This window comes from Pinus tabuliformis, chromosome 2_1 (assembly GCF_031772625.1).
Source record: "Pinus tabuliformis cultivar Carrire ecotype Pingquan chromosome 2_1, CPIR1, whole genome shotgun sequence".
In the NCBI taxonomy this organism is placed as follows: domain Eukaryota; kingdom Viridiplantae; phylum Streptophyta; class Pinopsida; order Pinales; family Pinaceae; genus Pinus; species Pinus tabuliformis.
Window position 1 is genome coordinate 128624795 of NC_142299.1, and position 10374 is coordinate 128635168.

General features: G+C 33.7%; 1 pseudogene; it reads left to right on the forward strand.

Moving 5' to 3' along the window:
• The first annotated feature begins 1290 nt into the window (after positions 1-1290).
• LOC149199109 (geraniol 8-hydroxylase pseudogene) lies at positions 1291-2335 on the forward strand (annotated as a pseudogene).
• The last annotated feature ends 8039 nt before the right edge of the window (positions 2336-10374 follow it).

Here is a 10374-nt window from a genome sequence, read left to right on the forward strand (position 1 = left end):
TCAATGAAGTCCTTAAGGCCATTATCTTCCAATACTACCTCCATGTGAACCTTCCAAGCTATATAGTTTGAGCTGCCATCAAGGGCATACTCAAGCCTCAAACCATAGAATGCCATCGGTGAAATAGATGTGATAAGAACTTGAGACCTATATCCCGAATAGTAAACCTCGAGTTCCTTCTTCTATATTTTTTATCCTTGATCACTTGTGCTCTGATACCATGTAAAATTTTCTCTACAAATTAGCTAGCTCACTGATATCATGTAGAAATTTCACCTATAGATCCAACTGATATATGTAATGTACTAAAGCATAATACTAGATCTACATCTACCATAAACTTTGCGGAAACTAATTAACCATGAGCAACATCAAGCATGAACACGTATAACTGATAATAAGGAATCAATCACACATAACATAGAATATATCACTGGGGAAGGCACCAGCATAAAACCCCAACATTGTATTATCAATCAAGTGGAAATCTTCAACGACATACAAAAAGAATCATCTCAATAGCTATCTTTCTCTCTCTGTAATCAGATGATGTCTCTGATGATGTAAATCATGGACTTCCTAGGCCTCAATATATAGGCTGAAATTTGGCCTAATCATACCTGCTATCACCTCAGGTCCAAAGATGTAGCCATAGAAGAAAATAGATGCCTTTCTTATGATAGGAATACTTACTAGAAATAGCCTAGCATCTGATAGTACATTGTCCCTCATCTGATCTCAACTGGGTATTTTTTTGAACTGCCATGCATCAGTTATTTATGAGTGAATCCTTAGTTATCTAAAATAATAGTTGTCAGATGCTTGCAAGCATTAACAAACTATATTTTATTATTTTAACAACTTGTTAAAATAATCTAACCAGACTTGACTAGTTAGAACTAAGCGAACTTATTGTCTCAATATAGAACTAAACCTTATCTCCTTTTAATCAAGGAATAAATTCCTAAAAAGAGAGAAAATAATTGCATGATCTCACAAAGACTTCAAGTTTAATTTTACATAACTAATTAACTCATGGAGATTAATTAATTAATATTTTAAACTGCTGGTAAGACCAAATTCGTTTTTACTTCCTATAGTTAGACCGGGGACTGCTAAAAATAGGAAGGGAACTAGAAATGGTATTTTTAGAAATTTCTATTTTTAGCAGTTTCGCCTCTCAACATAGGTGGCCAATGACCTCACTGGCCAAACTGCTATTTCTAGACATGCTATTTTTAGCACATTCTAAATTTAACATTTCTTATTGCACATTTTTCAACAAATTTGATGGTACTCGGTGGAAAGCCTAACCTGGTTGACTTCTTTCCTTTTCTGCGAATTTTGGATCCTCAGGGCGTGACCCGCGATGTAATGAAATACGAGAGCATTGTCTTAGGGTTGCTAGATAGATCTGTAGAGCCTTGAATTCAAAAGAAAAAAGAAAGCGGGATAGAGCACAGTGGTGGCAAGGCAAAAGACTTTTTGGACATTTTGTTAGATTATAGAAGCGAGAGCGGAGAAACAATGACCAAGAAAGACATTATCCCCTTTCTATATGTAAGTCTAATTCTTACATATAAATTCAAAATTCAAAATTGATTTAGTTAGTTTAAGATGGATTTTAAAACTTTCTTGCATCTCAATTTGTTGTGAGTGATGATGTGCAGGACTTGTTCTTAGCCGATAGCAAAACAAGTAGCTCAATGGTTAAACGAGCAACAGCTGAGGCCCTTCACAATCCTCAAATAATTAAAAAAATTCAAGCAGAATCAGAGGAGGTACTTGGGAAAGACGGAAGAGTTGAGGAATGTGACATCGATCGCTTGCCTTATCTTCATGCAGTGGTGAAAGAAACGCTTCGTTTGCACCCGCCAGCGCCTCTGCTTCTCCCTCACAGAGCAAAGAGCAGTTGTGAAGTAGCAGGATACATGATACCCAAGGACACTCAGGTGCTGGTAAATGCATGGGCAATAGGAAGAGACACAACCATGTGGGATGAGCCCACAGAGTTCAAGCCTGAGAGATTTATGGAGTGTGACATAGAATATAAAGGGAAAAACTTCGAACTGATTCCCTTTGGAGCAGGAAGGAGGATTTGCCCTGGGATTCTATTGGCTCATAGGATGGTTCACGTGGTTATAGCCTCTCTACTCCACTATTTCGACTGGTCTCTACCAGATGGAGTCACACCAGAAAACATGGACATGAGTGAGAAGTTTGGAATCACGCATGAGAGGGCTTCGCCATTAATTGCAGTCCCCTCCCCCTTTTGCCTGCAACTCATCTCTTTAATGATCACATCACTAGTCAAATTACTTCTCCCCTTTTCTAAAAACCTTCCCCATCGTTCCTGCAGTTTTATGAAAATAATAAATGGTTGTTTAAACACAAGCAGTTAAGTTATGATTATGTAAGCCTTTTACGTTATTCCTAGTCTTCCCTTTTTCCCATATGTTTAGAGAGAAAATCTATTGTTAATATGAGAACACTTTGTTCACTCTAATATTGGAATATTAATTCTTACTTGTCTTAGTTGTGACTTTTTATATAAAGAGGCTTTTTTTATTTTATAGAAGTAGTTTCTCTAGTTTGGTGTGTGGTTGAGATATTCTCTCAACCAACAGATTATGTGTCCAAGATAATTTTCCTATCTTGATACAATAGTCATGTATATATGTAATTTCATATTTTATTAATAAAACACAAATTATTTTATGGAATTTTAACATCTAATACCCTATTTAGAGCGAAAATCTAGTATCTTGTTTATGTTTAGTCTCTATTATTATATATTTTTTAATAATATTAAAAATTATTCTGTTAAAAATATTTGCAGAAGAGAATGACTCAAAATTGCCATCACAACTAGTGTAAACAAATTTACAAGAAAAAAGAAAAAGTGAAAGCACTAGTGACCTCCATTCCCAATTAACAGGAGAAAGTTAAAAAATAACAACCTTTATGTTAGAAAACACTATTTTAGTAGAAGTGAGAAAATATTCCTTTCTCCAAATAGTAATATTAGTGTATTCACCTAAATGGGAGCAAGGTACTATGAAGATATTATATTTATTTAATTTTTTACCTTAACAATATATTTAGTAAAACTGCTTTAACCTAGTTAACATAAATAGTTAATTTAATAAAATATATTTTGGTAAAATTTCATAGAGCCACATACTATTTTAATTTAGTTAAAGTAATATTTTATTTAGTAATTATTGTTTAATAATAATTTAGTTAGCAAAGTTATTTATTTATTTGATTTTTTTTAATTCTTGGTAAATTCATAATTAAGATAAATTTACACTTATATATATAAAGTTATTTATTTATTTGATTTTTCTTAATTCTTGGTAAATTCATAATTAATATAAATTTACACACACACACACACACACACACACACACACACACACACACATATATATATATATATATATATATTTTGTTAAGACGATATGTAAAGCTTTTAACAAGAGTGAATCATTATATTTATTATTATTATTATTATTATTTTATTATTATGATTGTTGTGTCTAGAACAATGTAACGACATCATTTTTGCATTGTGCGTATGCTAGTTGTTGTATTTTTTTGGATTTTTCAAAGAAGTAGAGAAGAAAGAAATCTAAGAGTGCCCATAAGCTCAAAATCATTATTGCGGCTTCCATAAATGGGACGTTGTCAAACCCTCAACTCAAGCTTGCTTTCTTTCATTGTGGGAAGCTAGATACACATAGAAATTCATTGTTTATGCTAAAATCTACGTGGCTCCCCTGTTTTCTAAATTGATAGTTGAGCAACAATGTTATGAGGAGAGAAAATGCAAAGCGACCCTCAGATTTTCAGATAACTATCATAGAGAGGAGTCTGCAATCTGGTATGTGGGAATGCATTGTATACACAGGTTGATTTTTATATGTGTGTGTTGTTTATAATGTTTCCATCACTTATAGAGTTTCCATTATACCAATATAATTGATCTGCTAGCCACTTAGTTGTTAAGAAGAGATGTGAAGCTTTTCACAATAGTGATGCACACTTCAATGTTAAAAGGTAACTTTGAAAGAATCAGAGGAAGGTTATGTTTCACTGGTTTGAGCTAGTTTGTTGGCCAGCATTGCCTTTATTAGCATTGACATTATCACATGTAATGAATTGGTGTTTAATATATGCACCATTGAGAAGCTGAAATCCCTCATTTCATAAGTTTGAGCGGTTAAGAAAATGGCCAAAATTACTGAGGTATTATAGTTTCTAATAACTATGATACATTCCACTAATCAGGATACAATTAAAATCAACAAGAACACTCTCCGTGATATTAAAACCTCTCTGCAGAATATACAAGAAAAAATATATTTTTTGGAACTTGAATCTCAACTTCAACAAGAAGAATTACAGTAGTGGAGTCATCATCCTGAACCTGTTTCTATTCAGAACATTGAAATAGACTTCCCTAAGCAACAAGTTGATTCAAATCCAGTGTCCAATGAAGCAAAAAAGTTACATGCAGATGCATAAATTCAGCCTGCACTTCCCAAGTCGGTCATCAAACCTTGGGAAGAGCTTGTCCATAACAAGCACACAATAGGTCTTGGATATGATAAGGAGGTTTCCTTTCACATTCCAAATTACTCAAAGCCCATCCAATTTCAAAGTGTTGGATTTCTTCGTGGCAGTTCACCTTCAGTTGTTTCAAATTCTAATCCTCTTCCACAACAACCACAACACAATTTTAAATGCCAACAATGTGACTGAGTTAGCAATATGAAATATTATTGTTTTGATCTTCATCCATTTGAGCATTGTCATAAAACCACTCATTCTTCAAACAAATGCTTCAAAAATAAGCCTCCTCCAAGAACAAATATTCATCTTTGATGGATCACTTCTTGGGAATGGGATTCAACAACCCACAAGATATTTTTCTCAAACCACACGATTTGTTCTCGAATATTGCAAAGCCTTGCAGTTGAGATCTCTTCATCTTCTCACCTCGTATGTAACAAGGGGGAAGTAATGATCATCTACAAGTTTCAAATCCACATCAAGCAAGCCTGAGCCACAACTTGCCATACCAGATTCAAAGTTGTATCAAGAGACAAAGATGCCCTTGAGAATACCTTTGGTTGGTGCTCATCCTTAAACCATCATAGGTTGTAGACCTCCCTGTTTCAAGTTGAAGGTCTCCCTCTCCAAATCATTAGGGACACTTACTCTAGCATAAGACTTCATCTTCTTGCCATCTTTGGAAGAGTTCCGTGAACTGCACTAAGCATTCCAGTGTTGGTGGTCATCCTTAAACCAACCCCCTTATACCAACATTTCAGAGAGCACATTCAACCTAGTGCTTCCATGCATTTTTGGAAATTTTGTATTACAAATCTCTTCTTAGACTCATACATACCCCTTAGGATTAAGGGGGGGAATGTTGGACACCTAATCTTCTATGGGTTGGTGTGGAATGTGAACAACCACTAGATTCCAAGAGACCACTTGGAATATGAATCCAATGGTCACATCAATGTATTATAAATGCATATCTAAGTTAATAAGAAAGGCAATTCAATGTTCTATCATTTATGATTGTTTACATTCCATGTGAGTTTAACAATAATATTAAAATGTTACATGTTAGTGTCAATTACAAATCTCCCTCAAAAACAACTTATTAATGCAATAAGAAATTCCTATCTCTTTATATATCAAATCCATATTAAAATTTTGTAACTAACGAAATAGTGTGTATATATATATATATATATAGTTTTGTATAGTATATATATAATTTATATTGAAATATTTTATTTATAATTTATATCATATTCTATTCATTAAATGACAACACTATGACCGAGTTGGCCATATGAAAGATAATTTTCCTGATCTTCATCCATGTGCACATTGTCATAAAATCACTCATTCTTCAAACAGATGCTTCAAAAACAAGCCTCCTGTAAGAACAAAGATTCATCTTGGATGGATCACTTCTTGGCAATGGGCTTCAATAGCTAAGAAGATATTTCGCTCATACAATAGGATTTGTTCTGGAATATTGAAAAGCCTTGTAGTTTAGATCTCTTCATCTTCTCACCTTGTATCTGACAGGGGGGAAGTGATGATCATCTACAAGCTTCAAAGCCACATCAAGTGAGCCTCAACCACAACCTGTCATAATAGATTCAGAGTTGTAGCCAAAGACAAATATGGCCCTGGGCATGCCTTCGGTTGGTGGTCATCCTTACACCATCGTAGGTTGTAGACCTCCCTGTTTCATGTTGAAGGTCTCCCACTCAAAATCATTAGGGACACTTACTCTAGCAGAAGACTTCATCTTCTTGCCAGCTTTGGAAGAGTTTCAAGAACTACACTAAGCGTTCCAGTGTTGGTGGTCATCCTTAAACCACCCCCCTTATAGCAACATTTCAGAGAGCACATTCAGCCTAGTGCTTCCATGCATTTTTGCACATTTTGTATTACAGCTCTCTTCTTAGACTCATACATACCCCTTATGATTAAGGGGGGAATGTTGGACACCTAATCTTCTATGGGTTGGTGTGGAATGTGAACAACAACCAGAGTTGAAGAGACCACTTGGAATATGAATCCAATGGTCCCATCAATGTACTATAAATGTATATCTAAGTTAATAAGAAAGGAAATTCAATGTTCTATCATTTATGACTGTTTACATTCCATGTGAGTTTAAAAATAATATTAAAATGTTACATGTTAGCTTCAATTACACATCACCCTAAAAGACAACTTATTAATGCAATAAGAATTTCTTATCTCTTTATATATCAAATCCATATTAAACTTTTGTAACTAATAAAATAGTATATATATATATATATATATATATATATATATATATATATATATAGTTTATATTGAAATATTTTATTTATAATTTATATTCTATTTAGTATTTTAAAATGTTAATACAGTCTCAATCATATTTAGAAGTAGAAAACATATATTCATAGGAGCCTTTTTATTAAAAGAAAAATTGTTATAAATATTTTTTTAAATGTTATATATATGTGTGTGTGTGTGTGTGTGTGTGTGTTACATATCAACTCTATATTAAATAATGAATGAATTACAAATCTTCATAGAAAACCTATTACCTGAAAGAATCACTTTGTGTCTGCTCAAACACAAAGCTTGACCATGAAAGTGTTAAAATCATTTCTCAACACTAGAGATACTTGGCTACCAATTTAACTAATCTATGATTAAGACATGTATTAACATTTTAATGAGTATAGAATGTAAATCATAAATCAAATATTTCAATGTATATTATGTATATACCATATAAAGCAATATATATATATATATATATATATATATATTGTTATATATCAATTCTATATTAATAATGTAATAAATAACACATATTTTAAAATGAAAAATCAAAACATAAGAAATTTATTAATCTAAAGTACATAATTTTTCTTTATATAAACTTGATATAAAACTATGTTATTAGTTCTTGCCAAGTCAACACTATTGCAATTGATTCGCTTTTTACTACCATATATATATATATATATATATATATATATATATATATATATATATATATATATATATATATATATATATATATATACACACACACACACACACACGCCAATTTGTAATCGTGTGATTGGTTCATATTTTGAAGGTCTTATTTCCACCTTAGTTCAAGCCTGAGAGATTTATGGATTCTCACATAAAATATAGGGAGGAAAACTTTGAACTGATTCCATTTGAAGTAGGAAGAAATATTCGTCATGGGCTTCCATTGGATCATAGGATGGTTCACATGGTTATAGCCTCTCTCCTCCACTATTTTTACTGGTCTCTCCCAAATGGAGTCACATCAGATAACATGGACCTCAGTGAGAAAACTGGAATCACATTTGACGTTGATATTGAAGTTTTATCAGGACTACACTTCTAGAGTGGGACCCTAGGTATGAGGATCATCCAATTGCAATAAGAGTTTAGTTTTTTTTGCCTAGTTATCCTCGTTGGTATTCTTTGCTTGTTCGATTGGTTTCTAGAAGATATCAGATAGATATAGAAAGTAAACTGTTGTTTTTAGACCATATTGATGATTTGGAGGCTCTCATAGACATTGATATAGATGCTAATAATGGAAGGGATTCATGTATGAGTAGCATAGCTAATCCACATACCGTGTCCTCGAACAAAAGAAATCTCGATCTAAGGTATGAAAAATTTAGGTCTGTGAATCTACACGCAAAGAACTTGGTCCCTTGATAGATCAATGACAGGAGGAAATCTAAACCAGTCAAAGCACAAGAGGAGATCAAGAGACTAGTTTTGGGGGTGGATGTTTACTGGGACAATGTGGAGAGATTAAAGGAAAGAGTTTTGGTGGGGCATTAGTAATATTTAAGAATGGATGGTGGCCAAATGAAGGATTAGGAAAATAAAAAATTGGTCCTCAATAGTTGGATACGTGACCTAGCGATAAGTGTTATTATGAACGAGTGGTTTGGAGTCCACTTTATGTCCAAAGAAGATGCATAGATGGTTCGTACTAGGCCCTAGATGAAAGGAAGAGGGTTCCTAATACTACAAAAATGGAACTTTGGTTTCAATCCAATCAAGGAGATCCCTAAGAGAAAATATATTTGGGTCAAGTTACCTAGTCTCCCTCTAGAGCTATGGTCGAAAAAGACAATTGTGCAAATTGCCAATAAAATCGGCAGATTCTACACTATGTGTATGATTTATTCATGCTAGATAAGACAATGACATGGTTTTTTATTGAAGCAGGTTTTGCAAGTGGATTCCTAACTTATTTGAATATATATTGGGGGATACATTCAATGAGACAATAGGTGGACTATTGGGGGATTCCATTCCAATGTCTGGGATGCCAAGAACATGGACACTTCATTGTAGAATAGGACCCCTATATTTTCTAAATCAACCAAAGGGGCCTCGGTAAATGAGGCTAGCTCGAATATGCCTGCGTTGGAGGATATAACCATCACAAATGGAATTGTTGGCCGTGAAATTGATTTCCCTTTTAGGTAATGACAAACATGGGATTCGATTTTGTCAAGACCTAAATAAAATCAAGGACCAACCTCTAGATTTGTTAACACTCCCCAGATCTGATCCTACTTCGACAAATCCTAAACATGCTAACAAAGCACTCACTTCTATCTTAGCTCCCCCCATTCTTCTCTTGGTTAACGAGAGACTAGGTGTCATAATTGGACCTTCAACTGTTGACGCAGAATAAAACACCATAAATTTAAATTTAAATAAACATATATATATATATATATATATATATATTTACATATACACATTTATTTAATTCCCATTATCTTTTTATTATCTTGTGAATATTTATTAATGTCAGGCCAGGAGGTAAGTCAAATCAAATTGTGTTTCTTCGTTAAGGCTTCTCATGGTTATATACAAAAAGGGAGAGACTCTTGGGCTTCACCTCCCAATGTCTCTTCCTCTTCTTATTCTCCATTATTTACTATTTACACTATTTATAAATGTTCACCCAATCCCAATGATTAGGTGTCAACATTCTCCCCCTTAATATGAAGAGATGTTGATGAGTCCAAGCATCGTTCTAAAACTTTCGAAGTTTTCTCTTACAAGCACTTTGGTGAAGATGTCTGCAATCTTCTCATTAGTGGAACAATGGCATAGATGGATTTCTTGGCCTTAACATGATGTCGAATCATATGGTATTTTGTATTGATGTGCTTCGTTAGATCATGGAACTTTGGGTTCTTGGCCAACTTTGTTGCAGAGATGTTGTCAATCATGAGTGGAGTTGAATGTACTTGTTTTACCTACAAATCTTCCATAATTTTCTTGAGCCACACAATTTATTTTGTTGCCTCAACAGCTGCCGTATATTCTGCCTCTGTTATGGAATCTGTTAGAACTAATTGTTTGCGTGATCTCTAGGAGACAGCTCCTAATCCAAAACTCATGGCATAACCTAAAGTAGATAACCCAGTTTCTTTGTCTCCATCGAAGTATGAATTACAGTATTTGATCAAGTTGAAGTCTCCCACCTGAGTATACTTGAGTCCAATATCTTGGATTCCCTTCAAGTACTTTAAAACCCTTTTTGTAGCAGACCAATGTCCCTCACAAGGCTTTTTCATAAACCTGGAGAGGATTCAAACATAAAATGAAATATCCAGTATGATAGTAGTCAGGTAGTTGAGACTTCCTATAAGTTGTCTATACCTTGTTCCATCCTCAAATTCTTTTTTTTCAATGGATGTGAGTTTTAAGTTTTGTTCCATTGGTGTAGTCAAAGGATTGCACTCATCCATGCTAAACTTGTTTAGAAAA